A 23,792-nucleotide genomic window follows, 5' to 3' on the forward strand; every position below is an offset into this window, starting at 1 on the left:
CTAATTTATTTATTTTTTTCAAATTCTGTTTTGTAGGTAGTTTCGGTTCGTGCAAGATTTCAGGTTCATGCGCAGTTCTCGAAGTTCAGGCATTGTACTAGACCCTATAGACCCAGAAATTGAGAAAACCATTAGGAAGAATAAGAAAAACAAGAAAAACAAAAATAAGACTCCAGTAAAAACATATATCGAGCCAGAAAAAATGGCAGACCCACCAACACTTATGGATTACGCTAGGCCAGGTGTGGCCGGTGTGACCAATAGTATCGTTAGACCCAGAATCACCGTAAACCAATTTGAAATTAAGCCAGCTTTGCTTAATATGTTGCAAAATAATGTAACATTTTACGGGTTACCTAATGAAAATCCTAACACCCATTTAACAAATTTCCTTGAAATTTGTGACACTTTTAAAATCCCAGATGTGACTGCAGAAGCAATCAAACTTCGCCTCTTTCCTTTCACTTTGAAGGATAGAGCCAAAGAATGGTTAACTTCTATGCCAGCCGTAACTTTTGCCACTTGGGAACAATTAGCCCAAACATTTTTATCGAAATATTTTCCTTTAGCAAAAACCGCAAGAGTCATAAAGGAGTTAACATCTTTTTCTCAAAATGATAATGAGACTCTTTATGAAACTTGGGAACGTTTTTAAAGAACTTCAACGTTTATGCCCACACCACCAATTACCCGCTGAACTTTTAATGCAAACATTTTACAATGGACTAAATCCTACAACTAGGGGTTCATTAGATGCTATGTCAGGAGGGCTATTTATGAAGAAAACATCAGCCCAAGCGAGAGAGCTTTTGGAGGAAATGGCAATCAACAGCAGTATGTGGCCCGCGGAACGTGGACATATGCCGGTAGCAAAACCATCATCCTCAACCACACCATCAGTTAAAGGTATAGTTGAACTTGATCCAGTCGCAGTGCTACAAGCCCAATTTTCTGCTTTATCGCACAAAATTGACAAATTTATGGCACCACGTGATACCAATGGTAATCCAATCCAAACAGATGTGGATTACGAAAATATGAGTGAGATCGAACAGGTAAATTTTGTCCATGGGCAAAACCAAACTAATAATCCTTATTCTAATACTTATAATTCTGGATGGAGGAATCATCCTAACTTTAACTGGAAAGATAACAATAACAATAATGCAAGTGCTAATCAAAATCGTACCACTAATTATCAAAACCAGTCAAGAGATACGATTAGTACTTTATCTTCTAAAATCGACAAGTTTATAGATGCTATCAGTGAAAAAATAAGTAATCACGATGATGGTTTTAAACGGATGAAAAATAAATTTGATTAGCTTATTAAAAACCACTCATCTAGCATCCATAATTTGGAGGTTCAAATTGGTCAACTTGCTAAATCAATTCCATCCCGAAAAGAGTGAAGTCTTCCCAGCCATACGGAGGAAAATCCGAAAGAGCAGGTGAAGGCTATCACTCTTCGTTCAGGGAAAAATTATCAAGGGCCGGAAATGCCCAAAGATGCAACATTATCAGGAACTGATTTACCAAAGTCCAAAGAAGATATCTTAAACACAAATAGTTCACCATTTGACACAAGTACCAAGACTTTTGTACCCAAACCACCTTTTCCGCACAAAGTCTGAAATAAGGACTATGACAAACAACTTCTAACGTTTTTGGATAAACTTAAAAATTTGCACATCAATTTAACGTTCATGGATGCAATCACATAAATTCCTAACTATGGTAAGTTTTTAAAAGATTTAATTTCAAAGAAAATCAGTTGGGAAGGAATTTCATCCATTTCGTTAACTGAAGATTGTAGTTCAATAGTGTCAAGTAATTTGCCCACTAAACTCAAAGATCCCGGATGTTTTACTATTCCGTGTAAGTTGGGAGATATTGAATTCCCAAATTGTCTTTGTGATTTAGGAGCAAGTATAAACTTAATGCCGTTATCTATTTTTAACAAGTTAGGTTTAGAAGAAGATATCAAACGTACCAATATGGTTTTGCAATTAGCGGATCAAACCACTAAGAAACCATATGGTATAATTGAAGATGTTTTAGTCAAAGTCGATAAATTTATTTTTCCTACCGATTTTGTTATATTAGACTTTGCATATAATGTAAATTGCCCTTTAATTTTTAGTAGACCGTTTATGAACACGGGACGCGCTCTAGTAGATGTGTCGGAAGGGAAGGTAGTTTTAAGGATAGGAGAAGATAAGATCGAGTTTAATATGAGCAAAGCGATGAAATACCCTATGGAGGAATTCACTTGTATGAAACTTGATTTAGTCGAGGAATGTGTCAATGATGTAATTCATAGTGAAGAAATAATTGAACCTATAATAGGTGAGGAATTAGATGATAAGGACCCAGAGCCTTTGATTCGAGAAGATGGACCAGTTCCGCCTTCAATTGTAATACCCCCTAAATTAGAACTTAAAGAGTTACCCAGTCATTTGAGGTACGCTTTCTTAGGTGAAGGCGATTCTCTACCTATAATTATTTCTAACAAATTAACAATTGATCAAGAAGAAAAATTGAAAGAAGTTGTTAGAAATAGGATAGGAAGTATGGGATGGCAAATTTCAGACTTAAAAGGAATTAATCCTAGTATCGTAATTCGTAGAATTCACTTAGAAGAGGATAAGCCACCTAAAGCGGATAGGCAAAGACGCTTAAATCCGAACATGAAAGAAGTAGTCAAAAATGAGATTACTAAACTTCTCGACAATGGAATCATTTATCCGATCTCGGATAGTGAATGGGTTAGTCCAATCCATTGTGTACCCAAAAAAGGAGGCATAACTGTTGTAAGAAATGATGAAGGTGAACTGATACCTACACGAACCACCACCGGTTGGAGGGTTTGTATAGACTATAGGAACCTAAATAAAGCAACTAGGAAAGATCATTTTCCTCTACCTTTCATTGATCAAATGATCGAAAGGATAGCCGGTCATGCATTTTATTGTTTCCTTGACGGTTATTCCGGATTCTTTCAAATTTACATTTACCCGGATGACCAAGACAAAACAACCTTCACATGTCCTTACGGAACATTTGCATATAGGAGAATGCCTTTTGGTCTATGTAATGCACCAGCAACATTTCAACGATGTATGACAGCAATATTTAATGACTTCATTGAAGATATAATGGAAGTTTTCATGGATGATTTTTCAGTTTATGGAGATTCTTTCGATGCATGTTTACAGAACTTAGATAAAGTATTGTCTAGGTGTGAGGAAACGAATTTAGTATTAAATTGGGAAAAATGTCATTTCATGGTAGACGAAGGAATTGTTTTAGGTCATAAGATATCTGAAAAAGGGTTAGAAGTGGACAGAGCAAAGACTTCAGTTATAGAAAAATTACCCCCACCAACCACTGTTAAGGGAGTAAGATCATTTTTAGGTCATGCAGGTTTTTACAGAAGGTTTATAAAGAACTTTTCTGTAATCTCCAAACCACTAACTAATTTGCTTATGAAGGATTCGGCTTTTGATTTTAATAAGGATTGTTTACAAGCTTTCAATACTTTGAAAACGGCCTTAGTCAGTACACCTATAATATCGAAACCCGATTGGAATCTACCTTTCGAAATTATGTGTGATGCGAGTGACTTAGTTGTAGGATGTGTATTAGGTCAAAGGAAGGATAAGAAACTTCATGTTATATATTATGCGAGTCACACATTGTCTAGTGCACAGTTAAATTACACCACAACTGAAAAAGAAATGTTAGCAGTAGTTTTTGCATGTGATAAGTTTCGATCTTATTTGTTAGGATCTAAAGTCATCATCTATACAGATCATGCAACTTTACGATATTTATTTGCTAAGAAAGATGCAAAACCGCGTCTTATTAGATGGGTTTTATTATTGCAAGAATTTGACATAGAGATTAAAGACAAAAAGGGAGTTGAAAACCTTGTCGCCGATCATCTATCAAGACTTGAGGATGAAAACGGTCCCATCGGTGAAACATCAGGCATTCGAGATGATTTCCCCGATGAACATCTCATGCAAGTACAAAGTGTCATAGCTCCATGGTATGCGGATATAGCCAATTACTTAGCTGCACATGTTGTGCCAGATGGATTGAATTCTCAGCAAAAGAAGAAATTCTTTTCAGAAGTTAAGAAATATTTTTGGGAAGATCCATTTCTGTTCAAAACATGCGGCGATGGAATACTTAGGAGATGTGTTAGTGAGTTTGAATATGACTCTATAATGTTGGAATGTCATGCTAGCGCTTATGGAGGTCATAATAGCATAAGCAAAACAGCAGCTAGAATACTTGAATGCGGATTCTTTTGGCCTACTCTGTTTAAAGATGTCCGTTCATTTATTGTTCGCTGTGATAAATGTCAAAGAACCGGGAATATAGGAAGGAAAGATGAGATGCCTCTTACGAACATGTTGGAAGTTGAAATCTTCGACGTATGGGGGATCGATTTCATGGGTCCTTTTCCTACTTCTTTTGGCAAAAATTACATATTAGTAGCCGTAGATTATGTTTCAAAGTGGGTTAAAGCAATTGCAACCCCGACAAATGATTCTAAAGTAGTTGTTAAGTTTTTAAATTCAATATTCTGTCGATTTGGAGTTCCTAGAGTTATGGTAAGGGACGGTGGTACTCATTTCGTAAATAGAAGTTTTGAGTCACTTATGAAAAAATACGGAGTACACCACCGTATCTCTACGCCATACCATCCTCAAACGAATGGTCAAGCGGAAATTTCAAATAGAGAACTCAAATGGATACTTGAGAAAACACTTTCGTCTTCTAGAAGAGACTGGGCACATAAACTTAACGATGCATTATGGGCTTACCGTACTGCGTTTAAAACACCTATCGGAATGACACCTTATAGATTAGTCTATGGTAAAGCTTGTCATTTGCCGGTTGAATTAGAACATAAAGCATATTGGGCTATAAAAAACCCTTAATTATGATTTGCAAAGCGCAGGAAAAAAACGTTTGTTCGACTTAAACGAGTTGGATGAATTGCGCTATTTGTCCTACGAAAATGCAAGAATTTATAAGGAAAAAGTTAAAAAGTGGCATGATGCCAAAATCAAAATTAAAAACTTTAATGTTGGGGATAAAGTCTTACTTTTTAATTCGAGATTAAAGTTATTTCCAGGTAAACTAAAATCTAGATGGACTGGACCATTTTTTGTTGTTAAAACATTTGATTACGGAACTTTGGAGCTAGAAAAGTCCAATGGCGATCGATTTAAGGTTAATGGTAATCGTTGCAAGATTTATTTTGACGGAGCTCCAATTCAAGCAATTGAATCCGTGGATAAATTCTATGAAAATTAATTTATTTAGTTTTCATGTTTTTAATTTATAGTTTTTCTTATTTTATGTTCTTAATTTTTATTCTTTTTTTTAATTTATTTATTTTTATTCATTTTTACTTTTATTTTAATTTTATTTTATTTTTATTTTTATTTTGTGTACAAATAAGTTTTGTCAATATTAAAATTTTAATTTAAGTCATGTTTTGAAAATGATTTCATTAAGTGTTATTGAGAAATTAAATATGAAGAAATCTCAGTTGAGATTTTCCATGTTCCAGGATTTGGAAATCTCAGTTGAGATTCCGAAAATCTCAGTTGAGATTTTCTGTCTTTTGCAATTGAAATAACTGTAAGGGATTACAGTCTTCTTTCTTTAAAATTTCTGTCAGTTGAATCAAAGAGGTATCACTTTTACATCTTTTTCTTTTTAACAGACACAACCTTTCACTTATAGGTCTTATATATTCCTGTAGGATCAGACTTCTTCCATTTCATTTCATCTTTCTGAATTTCTTTCTCGAATTCTCAATCCTACAGACATCATTTTTTTTTCTCTCTCACAGACATGACTAAGTCTTTGAAAAATGTTCAAAAACACACTTCTGCTCAAAGCGGGAAAGTTGATATCTCTGATCGTTATGGTGCATGGTTTCCAATTTATAACCATGACGAGGGGAAACGCTTTCTGCATATTTTCATCCTTTCATATTTTCTTCATCTCTTTCACCAAATTTCACAAACAAAATGCCTAGACAAAAGACCGTTGCTAACAAAACTAAGGCCACCGAAGTCAATAGATTACGGGTTCAATATGGAGCACCGTTCGATATTGCGACGGAAGTCGAAGGACGCAAATATCGCCGATTTTCTAATAGCCTAATAGAGTTCGTCGACATGCTTTTTCTTGACACCGACACGGTAAACACACTTTCTTTTACCGAACGTATTGATGAATATCTTTCCGTTCTTGGTTGGAAACGATTTTCTAGTATGCGTTTTCCTAGTCTTAAATCGCATATTATTGAGTTTTTGGTTACTCTAACCTATGACAAGAAGAAAGGAGTTATCTCTTTTCGGAATGATGGAGTTCGTTATGACGTTGGGTATGCGGCCATGAACCGTTAAAACATTAATTACATTTTACCTTCCTCTTCCTTATTTTGTAAAGCCTCTTTAAATGATTTAAATTAAAATATTAAATATGTATTTAATTTATTATGTGTGTTCTATAAATGTTACTATTTCTCAACCACTTAAATTATTCAATTAAGTTAAAAATCACTTATTTTGATAAATCAAAATATTTAACTCAAGACTTTAAGTTAAATATTATAAACTAAGATGACATTTGGTTCAAATTTTGGAATCCGAGTCAGAAAATTACGGAATCGAAATTGTAATGACTATTTAATTTTTTTTGTTTGGTTTAATCTACAATCAAAATCCAATTACTAGAAACGTTCACTTCAAATTTTGATATCGAAATCAAAATGAGACGAAATTAAATTTTATTAGATAATAATAATAATATTTGTTGGGGAACAACAACCACAACAATAATAATAATAATAATAATATATTTAACAAATAAAAAATTAGAAATAGCATTTATAATAAAATCAAGGGTAAATGATTTATTAGTCCCCTAATTTTTACCTAACACACTGTTTAGTCCTCTATTTTGAAAACACATTTTAAGGTCTCTATTTTTTAACAATATTAACCTTGTGGTCCTTTTGTCTTTTTTTTATATATATATATTTTTAACCGAACATGTCTTAGCTTTTAGGACAGCCACAGTACAATACAAGTTGACCATATTACTCTATTATTTTATATATGTCTGTTTATGCTAAATATAACGGTTACAAATCTAAAAAAATTAGACAAAATGATCAAATGGTTAATATTGGCAAGAGCTATGACCTTATAACGTGTTTTTGAAAATAGAGAGACTAAATAATGTGTTAAGTAAAAAGTAAGGGACTAATAAATTAGTTACCCTAAAATCAATTTAATCATCAACAACATCGAAATAACGGACACTTATCGCAAACTGTCATCTTCATATGCTGTTCTTTCTCCTCTTCCCACTCAAATTCACATAATATGCTTCAAACTTTCCTTTTTGTAGATATACTTTAAGAAGGAAGAAGAAATTTGTCTTCCTTCTTCGCTCCCATTGGGGTATGTTTTTCTTGGTTATTATATTTTTTAGTTAATGTTCATATATTTTTTCAGATATCTTTATCTATTTGAATCGTATCTGCTTTCTATTATTCTTTTATTTGTACTTTTTCCGGTTTTAGCAAGAACGGAAATGATTTATTTTATCTATAGATCAATATATCTACATGGTTACAACAAAAGAAATTTCTCAGATCCGAATGTTTGGAATGACCTAAATGATGAAGATTTGATATTATAGTTGCTCTTTTGCGGATTTGGATTTCCAATAAGTCTTTTTTTTACTTTTTATGAGTTTTTTTTCTCTCTTTTTAGTTATTTTCATCGCTTCATGTATCTCGTGAGGTTTCAATCCTTACCATTTTCTTACTGTACTTGTGTTTTTTTCATCTAATAAAGATATAAACCTTTTCATTAGGAAAAAGGAAAACTTCTAATAAAAAAGTTTATTAAAAATTATATTATTAATATCTACTTACATTAAAACATAGGAATATAAAATTTTAAAAAATAAAATAACGTGGAAGCTAGTATAATAAGATTGGTTACACTATTAGATGAAAACTTCATTTCTAGGGGCGTTTAAAGGTATATAGTTTCAATCCACATGTTCCTTTATCGTTTATGTTCCTCTTTCCCCTTGTCGCTCTTTCCCTCATTTGGTTGGTGCACTGAACTCAACCTCTCATTTAAGGCAAAAAGCATCCTGAGGCCCCTGATCTTTCATTTGTTTGGTGCATTAAGCCCTCGATCTTTTATTTAGACACATTGAGTCCCTGATCTTTCACCATTTGGTGCATTAAGCCCTCGATCTTTCATTAGACACATTGATCCCTTGATCTTTCATATATGGGTGTATTAGGTCCTTCCATAAATCAATTAATATATAGGTTTGTTAAGGGCATGTTTGGTTAGGTTTATATAACTGCAGCGTTTCGCATTTTCTCTAGACACTGCAACATTTTGGAGTTTTTCACGAAAAGCTCTTTTCATGAACAGTTGTTTGTAGTTACTTGTTATTGATAAAAGGGTAAATAATTTATTAGTCCCCTGGTTTTTACCTAACACACTGTTTAGTCCTCCTATTTTGAAAAACACATTTTAAGGTCTCTATCTTTTGCCAATATTAACCCTTTGGTCCTTTTGTCTAGTTTTTTTAGACTTATAACCGTTATATTTTAGCATAAATAGACATATATAAAATAACAGAGTAACATGGTCAACTTGTATTGTACTATGGTTGTCCTAAAAGCTAAGATATGTTAGGTTAAAAATATAAAAAAATAGATAAAAGGACCACAGGGTTAATATTGGTAAAAGATATGGACCTTAAAATGTGTTTTTCAAAATAAGGGGACTAAACAGTGCGTTATGTAAAAACTAGGGGACTAATAAATTATTTACCATTGATAAAATTACCCTTCTTATTTTCACAAAATGTGATTCAATTTTAACATTATTTTTATTTTTAGAACATAATTATCGAAAAACAAGGTTTTATTGTGTTCAATAAATTTTTTATTTTTTATTTAAATTATTTTTATTAATTTGTATAATATATTTTTTATTTTAGAATTTGTTATTTTTAGAACATCATTTGTTGTCACACCAAACATGCCTTTAATAAACCTATATATTTATTGATTTATGGAAGGACCTAATACACCCATATATGAAAGATCAAGGGCTCAATGTGTCTAAATGAAAGATCGAGGGCTTAATGCACCAAATGATAAAAGATCAGGGGCTCAATGTGTCTAAATAAAAGATCGAGGGCTTAATGCACCAAACAATGAAAGATCAGGGGCCTCAGGATGCTTTTTGCCCTCATTTAACAAAGGATTCAAACGATGGTCATCCCACTTGACAAAATCCCTAGCTTTTCTCATTAGATCCGGAAACGTCTGAGGCCTTCAAGTAGTCAACTCCTTAGACAAATCCTTGCTTCGGCAGTTACCTGCCATAGCCTCGACTGCCCCCATCAACATTCAGATTTTTGATCTAAATTGCTACTCTTTGAAAACGCTCCACCCATTCCTTCAGCGATTCACTTGGTTCTTCAACCAAATAGTTCAGATCTTACATGGTTTTGCTTTCGGGAATAGAGGTGATGAAGTGATCATAGAACTCTTGCGACATCTGTTTAAAAGACCGAATAGATCCAAGCAAAAGCTGATCATACCAATAAGTCGTCGAATCTCTCAAGGTTGTTGAAAAGAGTTTGTACATAAGTGCATCGGTAGCTGTAGTGGTCTGGTTGCTCTTTGGAAATTCTTGACGTGAAGAGTGGGATCGGTCATACCATTACAATATTTCAATAAGGGATATTTAAACCCCTAGGCATTAGTTGGCCCATGATGTCAGCACTTAACGGGGTTTTGGTCTCTATTGCTGCTGAACCTTTAGTCCGAAATCCTTCATCCTTCATTGCTTACCGAAGCTCTCCTTTGATGAGACTCAAACCCTCATCTTTCAATGAAAACTCCTTTTCCTTTTGCTTCGGTCGCTCTAAGCCACAACGATAAGGAGATTTGGACACTATTGAATTTTTTTTTTGTGCCTCATAGGGACGAATCAAAGATTCGGTAGAATTATGACGATCATTACTTCATCGCTTCGGGGACCTTGAATCTCCTCTACTTGACACCAGCTTTGGCCTGATCGGAGAAGGTGAGTGATGACATCCTCAATACTAAGAACCACCAGACCTTTCTCTAGACCTGCCCCTTCCAACTTCTGGATGAGATTCTTTAGAAAGATTTCTCTTCTTAGGGCATGTTTTCATTGTGTGATGTCCAATAGGACAGACAACGAAACTGCCTCCTTCCTCATATTTTCCTACCTTCTTTGCCTCCAACAGCTCCAAACGCATAACCTCCATCTACGAAGCATACTTAGTGCGAAGAATATTCATTGACTCCTGTACGGAGCCCATATTATAAATCAACTGCTTCGTAAGATTATCCATGAAACAATGTTGTTCCGGATCCAATGATCCTAAACAAGCCTCAATTCATTGATATAATGCTGCTGTAATAAAGATAGGTGGAATCGACTTATTGCTGGAATCAAGTAAGCCACGATTGTGAGTAGCTGAAGAACTAGGAAAGTCCTCAATTCTCTGACTGAATGGAGCTGGAGAATGAACAACTGGTTGAGCAATTTGCGGAGTAACTTGCTGAAAAACAGGCTCAATTAAGGGACGGACGATAGAAAAGTGAACATAGACCATCTTGTTGTGAGATTCAATCCATGCTCACTGCACCAATTGATATCGGAATATCTAATTACTCTCTGTTTGCTTTAGTTCAGCTGAGAAGAAAGAATGCGGTCAGACAAGGGCCGGAGTCCAATGAACCCTCTCTGATTCGGTAGAATCATGACGATCATTACTTCATCACTTTGGGGACCTTAAATCTCCTCTGCTTGACACCAGCTTTGGCCTGATCGGAGAAGGTGAGTGATGACATCCTCAATACTAAGGACCACTAGACCTTTCTCTAGACCTGCCCCTTCCAACTTCTGGATGATATTCTTTAGAAAGATTTCTCTTCTTAGGGCATGTTTTCATTGTGTGATGTCCAGTAGGACAGACAATGAAACTGCCTCCTTCCTCATATTTTCCTGCCTTATTTGCCTCCAACAGCTCCAAACGCATAACCTCCATCTGCGAAGCATGCTTAGTGCGAAGAATATTCATTGACTCATGTACGGAGCCCATGTTATAAATCAACTGCTTTGTAAGATTATCCATGAAACAACGTTGCTCCGGATCCAATGATCCTAAACAAGCCTCAATTCATTGATCCAATGCTGTTGTAACAAAGATAGGCGAAATCGACTTATTGCTGGAATCAAGTAAGCCATGATTGTGAGTAGCTGAAGAACTAGGAAAGTCCTCAATTCTCTGACTAAACGGAGCTGGAGAATGAACAACTGGTTGAGCAATTTGCGGAGTAACTTGTTGAAAAACAAGCTCAATTGAGGGACTAACAATAGAAAAGTGAACATAGACCATCTTGCTGTGAGATTCAATCCATGCTCACCGCACCAATTGATATCGGAATATCTAATTACTCTCTGTTTGCTTGCTTTAGGTCAGCTGAGAAGAAAGAATGCAGTCAGACAGGGGCCGAACTCCGGCGAACCCTCTCTGATGCTTAAGTTAGTGATGGGAATACTTAACTTGAAAGCAATTTAGTAGTAATATAGTAATTAGAAGTTGTGTACCTGTGATGATCATTTCCACGCTATTTATAGATGACTGTTTACCTCTTGATTTGTTCCTTTATACACGTGTCAACATATCATAGCGCCGGACCCTATAATTCTACAATATGCAAAGTTGAGTGTGTGTATTGACATCTGAAGCTCCTTTTCCATTATTTCTTCCGGAAAGGTCCTTCTTGATGGGTTGGCCTAATGTCATGGTAATTAATGGGCCTGTGCTTGTTCGATTAAGCCCATAATGTTACTAAATGCCATATTAATAGTAATACACTAAATATATTAGATATAATTGATATTTGGAAGATATGAAGTGACAGTTAAATACCAGTCAAACAAGTTTTTTCTAATTTTCGATAATGTATGGCTAAAATTGATCTTGCTTGGAAATGTTAGGGTTAAATTTGTACAATTTCATACGTTAAGACTAAATCTACACTTCCTTTAAAACATTAAAGTTAAATTCGATCTCATCCCTTCCATTTTTTAAGGGGTGCTTGTTTACTCCATTTTTTCCTCATGGTTGCCTTTTTATTTTAAAATGAAGAATTTCAGGTGTTTGGTTAAGGATCTCCCGTGTGACTTTTATACATGAAAAGTAGTTTTTTATATAAAAGCAGGAATCTCTACTTTTTAGAAAAATAACTTTTTTTTTTCAACCGCAAACAATAAATAACAAATAGCAAATAGCAACCACAACAACAAACAGCATATAAACCAAACGGAATCCAAAAATGTGACTTAACGAGGTCTAGGAAAGTTGCTAATAACTTAACGAGGTTTAGGAATAGACCACTAAGGTTGAAATATTTTAAAATCTTAAAAATATCGTATTTTTTTTTTTTTTTTTTGTTATTGAAGAGGAAATCACTTTTATTCATAACTAGGAGTAACATTCCGAATTAGAATATTCTCAATGAATACAGGAACAAATAAATGAATAAAAGAATTAGCGTAGAAACGAACATTTCGTGCCATTGTATGAGCCGCCTCGTTTACTAACCTTGAAATAAAAACTACCGATAATTTGTGGTGGGTACGGATCGTATTTTTCTATTAATTCAGTTTCTAAATTAAGTATTATTTTGTTTTTATTACATCAATGATTATGGGTACCTATGATTATATTATTAAATTAAAAAAAATAAAAAAAATATCTGAATATTAATGAAATTAAATATTAAAGATTCAATTTTCTTTAAAATATGATTGCACCATTAAATCTTATAACTAGTATTGGTTTTTGTTAAGACAATCATTTATTATGTTTAACGTCAAAATGACGTTCATACAAACCAGGGTTAGGCTATGCTTAAAGTAAACTTAATTGGATGATTATATTTTTTAGGATTTATGATTTATTAAATTGAGGGTCAAATATATGAATATTATAATTAAATATAAAATTACAACTAAGTTATATTACCAAATTTAATTCTTAATATGTTATTATTCTCTATATATTATGATTTTATAATATAATTTAAAAAATCTAGACTCCAATTCATAAATCATAAACCCTAGAAGATATATTATAGACTTCTAATTTATAAATTATAATCCGTAAAATATATTAAAAGTATTGATTTTACTAGTTTGACATAATCCAAAATTATGACTTGACATAGTTGTGAATAGTTTTTAAAAGATGAATTTTTGTGTAATTTTCCCTTAAATTGATGACTTAATTTCTCTTTCTTTTATTAAAGGGTCAATTACATGAATATAATAATTAATTAAAAAATTACAATTAAGTCATATCAACAAACTTAATTTTTAATACGTCATTATTTTCTATATATTATGATTTTACATCATAATTTAAAAATTCTAGACTCAAATTCATAAATCATAAACCCTATAAAATATATTCTAGATTTCTAATTTATAAATTCTAATCCTTAAATAATATATTAAAAGCACAGATTTTAACTAGTTTGACATAATCCAAAATTATGACTTGATATAGTTGTAAATAGTTTTTAAAAGATGAATTTTTTTTTAATAATTTAAAAGATGAATTTCTGTGTAATTTTCCCTATTATATAATAATTCATAGGCTAGGGCCTCATAAAAAGCCCTTTATAATTTTTGTTTATGGCCCAATCATGTATAAGGCCAGTCCTTTTTTCTGAAGCATGTATAAGGCTGCTCCTAAATAACTGTTAAAAGGGAATTTTACAAAGAAATGCACGTTTAAAAAATTATGTATAAATAATTTAAAACATGTTAAGTTAAATTAAGTAAATTATTATATTTTATATATTTTAAGGATTATGGATTATAAATTAGAGATTTATCATATATTTTTTAGGTTTTAAAATTTATGAATTGGAGTATAAAATTTATAAATTAGGGTATACAAATATACTTTATTTATGATTTTAGAAAATACCGACATATTAATAATTAATTTTTGCAGTATGATTTAGTTGTAATTTTATAACTGATTATGATTTTTATATAAAAAGCTCAAACTTAAAAAGGAAATTTGTAGAGGAACGATCACGCATTCTATGATTAAATTAGTATTACAACTCACCAGAACTGTTTAAATGGATTCTGATGATCAAATTGAATTTGATCATTCACCATTAGATCTAGATTACTGTACAATTTAATTATGTCTAAATATCTCAAAGGCTTAGTAAATCAAAAGCCTCTCAATATAGTTAAAAAAGTCAATTGTCCCCCAACTTAAAGTGATATATTGGCCCTATTTGGGAATTAGCTGTTAGCTGATTACATTAGCTGTTAGCTGATTACATTAGCTGATTTGACTAGCTGATTTGATTAGCTGTTTGTGTAGACCTGTTTGGTAAAAATTAGCTGATTGATAATAACGGTTTGTGCAAAAAGACGAATAAGGGCATTAATTTTGGCGCAGGAGAAGAGGGAGTCTATCTATTAGGGTTAAAGAAGTCCATTAATTTTAATATTACAAAACGCTAATTGAAAAAGCTCCTTTTAAGAGCTTTTTCTAAATTAGCGTTTTCATCCTAAAACTCTCTCCCAAACCTCTCTCTCCCAAACCTCTCACCACCAAACACTCCAATTAGCGGTTTCAATGGTCAAACCTCTAAAGTTGATCAAAACCGCTCTTTTTATCCCAAAACGCTCTTTACCAAACAGGACCATTGATACCTTAATTGACTTAAAGTGATTTATTGGCTCTCTAAATTTACTTATAATGAACTATTGGTTCTTAAATTTGCTTAAAATGATACTCCCTCTATTCTGAATTATATATCGTTTAAGACAAAATGTTATAAATTAAAAAAGCATTATAAGGCTTAAAAAGAAAATACTACTCTGTAATCTCATCTTTAATGACTAATCTTCATACAATATTCACTCTCTTCTCATTAATTACAATGCAATTTAAATAGATAAATTTGTAAAGTGGAACAATCTTATCGTTGTTCTCACTCAACATTCTATCTTAAACTTTCCATATTCTTCACTGTAGAATCAATTTGTATTTTTTTTCTTAGAAAGAAACATTATCAAAAGGTAAAAAAAAATTAGTAAGGGAAAACTAAGAAAATAAGTGAAATTGAAAAAAAACGACTTATAATTCTATATTTTTCTTCATCTCTTAAATGACATATAATCCAGAATGGAGCAAGTTACCTTTAAATTTTTCAAATATAATCCTATTTTACCACGTGCATTTAAAGATCTAATTATGTCAGTTTAAACAAGTTGAGGGACTAATAAAATATTTTATAAGTTTAGGAGGCAGTCAACTTTTTTTTTTTATCAAATTCAGGACTCCTAGTTCTTCCCTTGTTTGTCTTCAAGGTTTGATCCTTAATTAATTAGGGCCAATTTTGTAACTAATTACATTTTCTGACCTAATTAATTAAGCTAATTAATATATAATTAATTGATTGACTTTGGTTAATTAAGCAAATTAATCATAAATTAGATTATTTTTAGGGTTAATTTCAAATAAATTCTCTGTGGTTTCATGTTTGTGCAGATCAATATCTGTGGTTTTTTTTACAAACCAAACCACATGGTTTGTAAAAATTTTATTTTTTATTGACTTTGCTAAATTTGACCGATAATGATCTTAAAATGGAAATTTTTAAAAATTATAGGTGTTTAGTATCAAATTTACTATGAAACCATATTTTTTATTGTTCAAAATCATCATTTTTGGAATTTTCTCTCTCTAAACATTAACTTTCTTTCTCATAAAAAACAAACATCAAACCTAAAAAGTGTAAGAATTAAAGTTGTTTAAAATATCATTTAATTCTTAGAAATTTTTATTTTGAGGTCGTTATAGGCCAAATTTGGCAAAGTCAATAAAAAATAAAAATTTTACAAAGTACATTGATAACACGAGGAAAAATCCTTGATCAGAGCACGTCCCTGTGAGGCGCCGTTGGGATCGGCCGGGGACACTCCGATGCCAAAGTCAGTAAGGAAGATCAAGAGAGCAAACTGAATTGACAAAGAATAAGTGAATGTGTGTACCTTGATAGCCTAGGGATGTAGGCTATATATAGTTGGGGAATTCGTAACCTCTAGGTAACTAGAAAGTCTCCATTAATGCTCATTTAATGGCGGTTACAAGTTACTCTTAACCTGGTGGTTTAAGACTATTAATGATTCATTTAATGATCTTTATGGCCGAGTTGGCGGTTAGCCGTTACTGTGATGAATCAGGTGAAAGAGGAGATTCGCCTCATAGGTTCGCCAGTGGATCTCACTGAGCTGAACCGTGGAGATCCGCCATCTGGTTCTTCTTGCGGCGTTCTCAATGTGAATATCCCTTTTGGTCATTGGGATAATATTCTTTGATCCGTCAAGGCATATGTACGCTCTCCTTGAGAGATATGGCGGGTCTCTGCTACTTGCTCTCATTAGGCGTATCTTGTTATGGCGTATCTCACCATGGTTCACGTGGCGTGGCATAGTGCTAGAAACTCCTTCTTTTTCCTCATTATTTGCATATTCTCCCCTGCATTAATTATCATTAATGCCACATTAATCATGTATAAATATCTCCTTTAGAAGGAATAATGGTTTGTCATTATTTCTATTAATTTTCCCTTATTCTTTATTCAAGAATAATTTGGGTTGTTATCAGAAGCCCCCCTAAAGGTATAAAAAGCTCTTTAGGGCTGTCTAATCGTATTCCATGCTATTGATCTTTTAAGTGTTCAAACTTCTTCTGAATTTTCTCAAGGTTTCAAACTTGTTATGTCTCGAGGTAGGTGGCCAACCATATCCCTAGAAGCTTATGATAAGCTTTATTGATTTCTTTCCCTAGGATCCAATGTATGGAGATTTTTACGTTGTCTGTGAACTCTGACCGTTTACAAGGAGATTCGCCTTAGAGATCCGCCCGTGGATCTCATATGGCTTAGTCTTGATGATCGACTTGCTACCTATCTTTGAGTAATCTGTCCAAGGCAACTTAGAGTAGGTGGCCAGCCATACCCTTGTATGAAAATCTTTGTGAAGGCTTGAACCTTGGTGAAGGTTTGTGTGCTTGGTATTCCTTTTGAGGGAATCAAGCTACCGTAAGCGTTTGATCTGCTTCCTCTCTTTGAGGTGGATCAATCTGCCATAGGTGTAGAAAACTCCTCTTTTTGAGAGAAGTTTTGAAGGATGTAAAGATCCCACGTCTGAGAAATGTTTTAATCCTGGCGGTGATCAGGGCTTGATCCGCCGTGTTTTATTTTCTATCTTGGAGGAAAGTGGTCCCGCCCTAGATGGGGCCATTTGTTCCTACCGCATAGGATTATGATTCGCCTTAGGGACTTCTTTTCTTCAGTTCTGCCATATTGAGGAGAATGACCCGCCCTTAGGGATCAGTAAGAATGATCAGCCATTTAGGGACTTTTGTGCATTTTATGGAGGCGAGACTTTGTTATTTCTATGATGAAGATGCAGATTCATTAATTTGATGAAAACGAGACTTCATTAATTGGATAAAGACGAGGCTTTATGAATTGGATGAAGACGAGGCTTCATTAATTGAATTGGATGAAGACGAGGCTTCATTACTTGAATTGGATGAAGACGAGGCTTCATTACTTGGAGATGAAGACGAGGCTTCATTACTTGGAGATGAAGACGAGGCTTCATTACTTGGAGATGAAGACGAGGCTTCATTACTTGGAGATGAAGACGAGGCTTCATTACTTGGAGATGAATCCCTTTGCTTTCTAGAACTATTTTTACTAATGCATTATATCTTTTAGCAAGTAATTTTCTAGAATCTGGTTTACGATTTCTCCGATTGTTTAGGGTAGGTGGCCAGCCGTACCCCAATGTGTGAACCTTTATGAAAGTCTAGAAGCTGTTCTATTCCTTCTAGAGGAAGTAAAGCTGCCCAGGGGATTAACTTGCTACCTATCTTTGAGGTGAAGCGATCCGCCCGTAGGACTTGTGAACCCTTCTTTGGGAAGGGATTGAGAGAGTGTAAAGTCCTTGCGTCCAAGGAATGTTTTAACTCGTTTATGGTGTCCGACCGAATGGTGTCCGACCGAATGGTGTCCGACCGAATGGTGATCATCTAAAGATGGATCCGCCCATGAAAGTGTTCTCCTATCTTTGAGGAGAAAGTTGAGGGTGTAATGATCTCATGTTTGAGACGATTTTAACCCGCTTTTGATGGTGGTCAATCCTTTTCCTGTCTTTGAGGAGAGAGTTGAGCTCATTTGAAAGCTCCTGAGGGTCTGTGCTTCTTACCTTTATGGAAAGGGGATCCGCCCGTGATGGGATTAATTGTCCTATCTTTGAGGTAATTGATCCACCTGTAGAACTTATGATTCGCCAGCCACTGGACGTATATCAGCACTAAAAGCTAGGCAAGTGAATATAAGAAGTATGGCGAGAAAGGATAAATTATAAAATATAGGATACTATAACAGTTTAATGCACATATAAGAATATGTAAAAATACTGATTTTTAGGCCCATGGTTCCGACTTTTCTGAGCAACTAGAACCACATCCTTAATGCTGTTTAACTTATGAGTGATCACATCTGAGCTTATTCCTGTACGGATCTCATTCTCCTATGCAAATAGGCTTTCAGACTCAATGATGTTTAATCCTTTGGCGATTCGTACCCGCTTTCCATCAACAATAAGGAGCGTTTCTGTGTCGCCCAAAGCTGTAGTGACAAGATAATATTTCTCACCTTCGTCCTCTTTGGATTGTGGGCGAATTGATAGTGACGCTGAGTAGGTCTCTTGAACCGTCTTTTGGTTCCCGCTAATCATTACTCCTCCTTTGTTGGTGAGAATGTACCTATGGTGATGATATTGCAAGAACTGCCCGTGTCTACCATTACCCGCCTCATTTCATCTTCCATCCTTCAATTGTCAACGCATCTGTATGTGGAGAGATTATTGGACCTGTTTCTGCAAAAGGAGCAATGGAGGGATGTTTTATCTAGAGCGGATATTTTTTGCTTTTTCCACGGGTGGCTGATACTCTGGTCCATCCGCCATGACATTAATGACACTTTTGAATTTATTTTTGGGATCTGTCTTCTGCTTGTCATCTTGTTATTTGTTATTCTGGAAAAAGCTATCTAGTTTGCCAGCTCCGAGCAAGCTTCAGTGTGGTGGCCAACCAAAGGGTGGTAATAATCTTAGATTGGGTACCCCCTCAAATTTGACCACTGGAATATTTATATTACTTGTACTAAAGTCCTGTTTATGGAGGAAGAACCCCGATTTTTGTCTTTCTCACGATCTCGATTGTGAGATTCGCCTTTGGTTTTATGTGATGGAGATAACGATTCGCGGCGTATGTTATCTACCTCCCTGAATGCTTTTGCATCGTTTAATTAGATTCGCCATATTGCGGGGTTTTCTCCGGATCAGATCCTCCTGTAAGCTTTTACATGTTGTATTTTTGGCCAATGCTTCTGCAGCTGATCCACCGCCGCCTGAACCGCCTATATGTAATCTGTCGTGACCTCCTTGGTTTCCTACGAGGACATGACCAATGTCTCTTGGTCGGGAGGATGATGGTGGTGGGCCGGTACTCCGGGGTGTATCAATAGGCCTCTTACTACGTCAGCGTATTGGAGAGGGAGGTGACCTACCTCTGCGAGAAGAGCCCTGTCTTCGTGGCGAAGATGTTTTACGATGCTTCTCATTCGAAACTGACATTTGCACAGTTTTGTAGTTAGCTCAAGACATGAAAGTTTTGTTTATCCAATTTGGCAATTCATCAACCCATAATGGCCTTAATAGTTAGGGACAGTTACATGATGATCACAAATTGATTTAATATGTTCAATTCTCTTACGTCGGTAAAAGAAATTCTAATAATGTCAGATAAACAGTTTTTATATGAATAAACACATCCTTGTAAAAAAGGGAATAAAATAACTGTTTGACAAAACAATATTCAAAAATATGAATTTTTGATATTAAAAGTACTAAATAGGAGAAAAGCCATATATAGATGGTGAATTGTACAAGGAAAACCAAATATGATTTTTTGCAATTTCTTCTAATAGTTATATGCTTGTTCACCCAAAAGACCGACTAGATCTAAATCCTTTGCAATTACATGAGCAATTTTATGATATTTTAATATCAAATGACAAAATCACATCGAATGGATGATTTTTTCCTTTTGTAAATCCCAAGATCACGGGTCTTATGCATGCGTTTGTACTGGTTCAATGATAATATCATATTACACTTGTCATGCATAAAAATATGAGGGCATAGTAAGCATGCAAGGTTTAATGAAAGATTTGCGTCTATGACTTCATCTTTTACAATTTATTAGATTTATCATAATAACATGTAACGATATTCATAGCACTTTATAAGAGTGAGGGATCTCAATTTTCTTTAATAAAAAATGGAATAAGAAATGGGAGGAAACTTATCTTTTTCATCATAAAATTCCAGATTTAATGTAGAAAACTCTTTCCCACCAATATATGGAGAACCGTATCTTTGGATAGATTTGTTGTACTGATTGAGCCAAAGTTGGAGATTGTGATTTCTATTCTGTTGACTTCATTGTTTTGTTCTTTGTGAAACTCTATACAATCAAGATTTTGTGATCTTTTGTTTGTTAGAGATCCACCTTCACCGCACCAATTGATAACACGGGGAAAAATCCTTGATCAGAGCACGTCCCTGTGAGGCGCCGTTGGGATCGGCCGGGGACACTCCGATGCCAAAGTCAGTAAGGAAGATCAAGAGAGCAAACTGAATTAACAAAGAATAAGTGAATGTGTGTACCTTGATAGCCTAGGGATGTAGGCTATATATAGTTGGGGAATTCGTAACCTCTAGGTAACTAGAAAGTCTCCATTAATGCTCATTTAATGGCGGTTACAAGTTACTCTTAACCTGGTGGTTTAAGACTATTAATAATTCATTTAATGATCTTTATGGCCGAGTTGGCGGTTAGCCGTTACTGTGATGAATCAGGTGAAAGAGGAGATTCGCCTCATAGGTTCGCCAGTGGATCTCACTGAGCTGAACCGTGGAGATCCGCCATCTGGTTCTTCTTGCGGCGTTCTCAAGGTGAATATCCCTTTTGGTCCTTGGGATAATATTCTTTGATCCGTCAAGGCATATGTACGCTCTCCTTGAGAGATATGGCGGGTCTCTGCTACTTGCTCTCATTAGGCGTATCTTGTTATGGCGTATCTCACCATGGTTCACGTGGCGTGGCATAGTGCTAAAAACTCCTTCTTTTTCCTCATTATTTGCATATTCTCCCCTGCATTAATTATCATTAATGCCACATTAATCATGTATAAATATCTCCTTTAGAAGGAATAATGGTTTGTCATTATTTCTATTAATTTTCCCTTACTCTTTATTCAAGAATAATTTGGGTTGTTATCATACATGATTCGATTTGTAATAAAAAAAACCACAGATACCGATCTGTAAAAACGTAAAACCATAGGACATTTATTTGAAATTAACTCTTACTTTTACCACAACTGCATTTCATCTTTAAAACTCGAATCCTAATATAAGGTAATATGCATATAGTAAATGTTAATAGGAAGACAAATTGAGATGTGAAAAAATCAATTGAATTAGAAGATTAAATTTAGTTAAAGGATAAAAATAGTTTTTATTAGGATTAATTTAAAAAAGAATACGTAGTTTTATGAATTCATAAATTGGTATATGTGATTTCTTTTACCCAAAAATAATAATTTGATTTGATTTGTTCTATTAGTAAAATCAAGATAAAAAAAAGTCCAATACCCTAAAAAAGAGGAAATTTTGTAAAAAAAAAATGTATTTTTTTAATTTTAAAAAGTCAATATCCAAAGAATAAATTCTCTATCTCTCTTCTCTTTTTCTCTTATTATTATATATTGAAATATATTTTAATTTTTTTACGTACTATGTTTTTTATTAAAAATTTTTTTATTTATTATTCCGTATATGGTTCATAAATTATCAGAACCGACCATGCTCTTCAATCGAACCTTTCTCCCTTGCCTGTTGCCATGGCTCTCCCTCCTCTGATCTAAACCTCTACCCTTTCGTCTAACCTAGAAGCCTTGTCATCTGACCGTCTACCCTTTCTTCCCGTAAACGATCCTTTCCTTTTCCTTTTTCCTTTCTAGTTTATCTGACCATAACCCTAGAAATATATGATAATAGAGATCCCAAAACGGCAACTACTGTTGGTCCCTTATAACGTAACAAGTTAGCTCCAAGGGGGGATAGGAACTATTTAAAATTTTAGTACGTTGAGGCTGACTTCTTTTTCTTTGAAAGAGAATTACACAACGCGCTGAGTGAAGTAAGACACTAGCTTAGTCAACTGGTGACTAAGTCAGCTTCTTTCTTTGAGTCAGGAGATAGCACTTGAGTCTATTCCTGAACTCAGATACTCAATGCACACAACTCAGCGTGACCTCTTTACTTGGTCGGTTTTGTTTAAGCAAGCAATATATATATTAAAGGAGTTTAAGGTTAGAACGATGTTACTCAGCAGATTTATCCAGGTTCGGCCTCTACGCCTACGTCCTGTCCCCGGAACACGTTCCGAGCTTTCAAATTCTCTACTGAGCTCTTTAACGGTAGAGCATCAAACCTTTTTACAACAAGAAGCTGAGTATAACAAGAGTACCTTTCTCTATACCTCTACTCACTCCTATTCTATTGCTGAGTACTATAACCGAGTACTCAGCCTCTCCTTTCTAATTCTAGAAATGATAATAAGTTTGTCCTTTTTTTTACTAAGACACTTTAGAAGATTGGATAATCACTCTAGACTTTTACACAGTAATATGGAAATTGGTGTAAGTATTTGCTTTGCTTTTTCACACAGATTCTTCGAGTAGAAATTTGGTCAGAGTAATGGCTGGTTGAAGATCTGCATCGAATGAAGCAACTGAAAGGCCTATTTATAGTGACACTTGAGGTATCGGTTATTTCAAATATTGAAATAACCGTTGGAGGGAAACGGCTTGATGTCGTTGTCACTCAGTACACGCTCAGTGCCGTTGACCAATCAGATTATTGCATCTTCTGTCTTCGGTCAGTGCTGAGCAGCTTTTAGACAGACAGGCAGAATGTTTCGCCTTTTATGGCAAAGTCTTCCAGACAGCTTTCTGTGTCTTCTGAACTTTACCCAAAGTAGAAATACTTTGTCTTGAAGTTGTTCCTTGCTCAGCTGATGTCTAGTACTCTTTGTCGTCCAACTCAGCAGCATTGTTCCGAAGTAGATAAAGAAAGTCTTCCAGATCCTTCTTCATGCTGAGCTGCGTTTTGTCCACAACGACAATGTTTTGTTTACACGGGCCGAGTTGTCTTGGGCCTTTGACTTTCCTTTGGGCCTTTAGCCTTTTAGTCTTCATGTCTTATAAATAATTTAACTCAACATTGAACAAACACATTAGTGTAATAAATCAAAGCATTTAAACTTAGTGTGTTTTAGAATATTTTTAAACATATACTCAAATAATTTTGTCAAATCAAAATCATGTGGAAAGGTGTTTCAACAACTACAACACCAAAGTGAATGAGAACTCAGAACCACCCGAGAGCAAGTAGGAGACAAAAATTTCTCTTTCACTACTA

At 34.4% G+C, this 23,792-nt stretch overlaps 1 non-coding gene across 1 annotated transcript; it reads right to left on the reverse strand.

Annotated features, from left to right (window-relative positions):
• Positions 1–580: 580 nt before the first annotated feature.
• LOC136221298 (small nucleolar RNA R71) lies at positions 581–688 on the reverse strand. Its single transcript, XR_010685072.1, has one exon. It is a non-coding gene; the product is annotated as a small nucleolar RNA R71 (small nucleolar RNA).
• Positions 689–23,792: the final 23,104 nt, after the last annotated feature.

The sequence above is a fragment of the Euphorbia lathyris genome, chromosome 2, assembly GCF_963576675.1.
Source record: "Euphorbia lathyris chromosome 2, ddEupLath1.1, whole genome shotgun sequence".
NCBI lineage: Eukaryota > Viridiplantae > Streptophyta > Magnoliopsida > Malpighiales > Euphorbiaceae > Euphorbia > Euphorbia lathyris.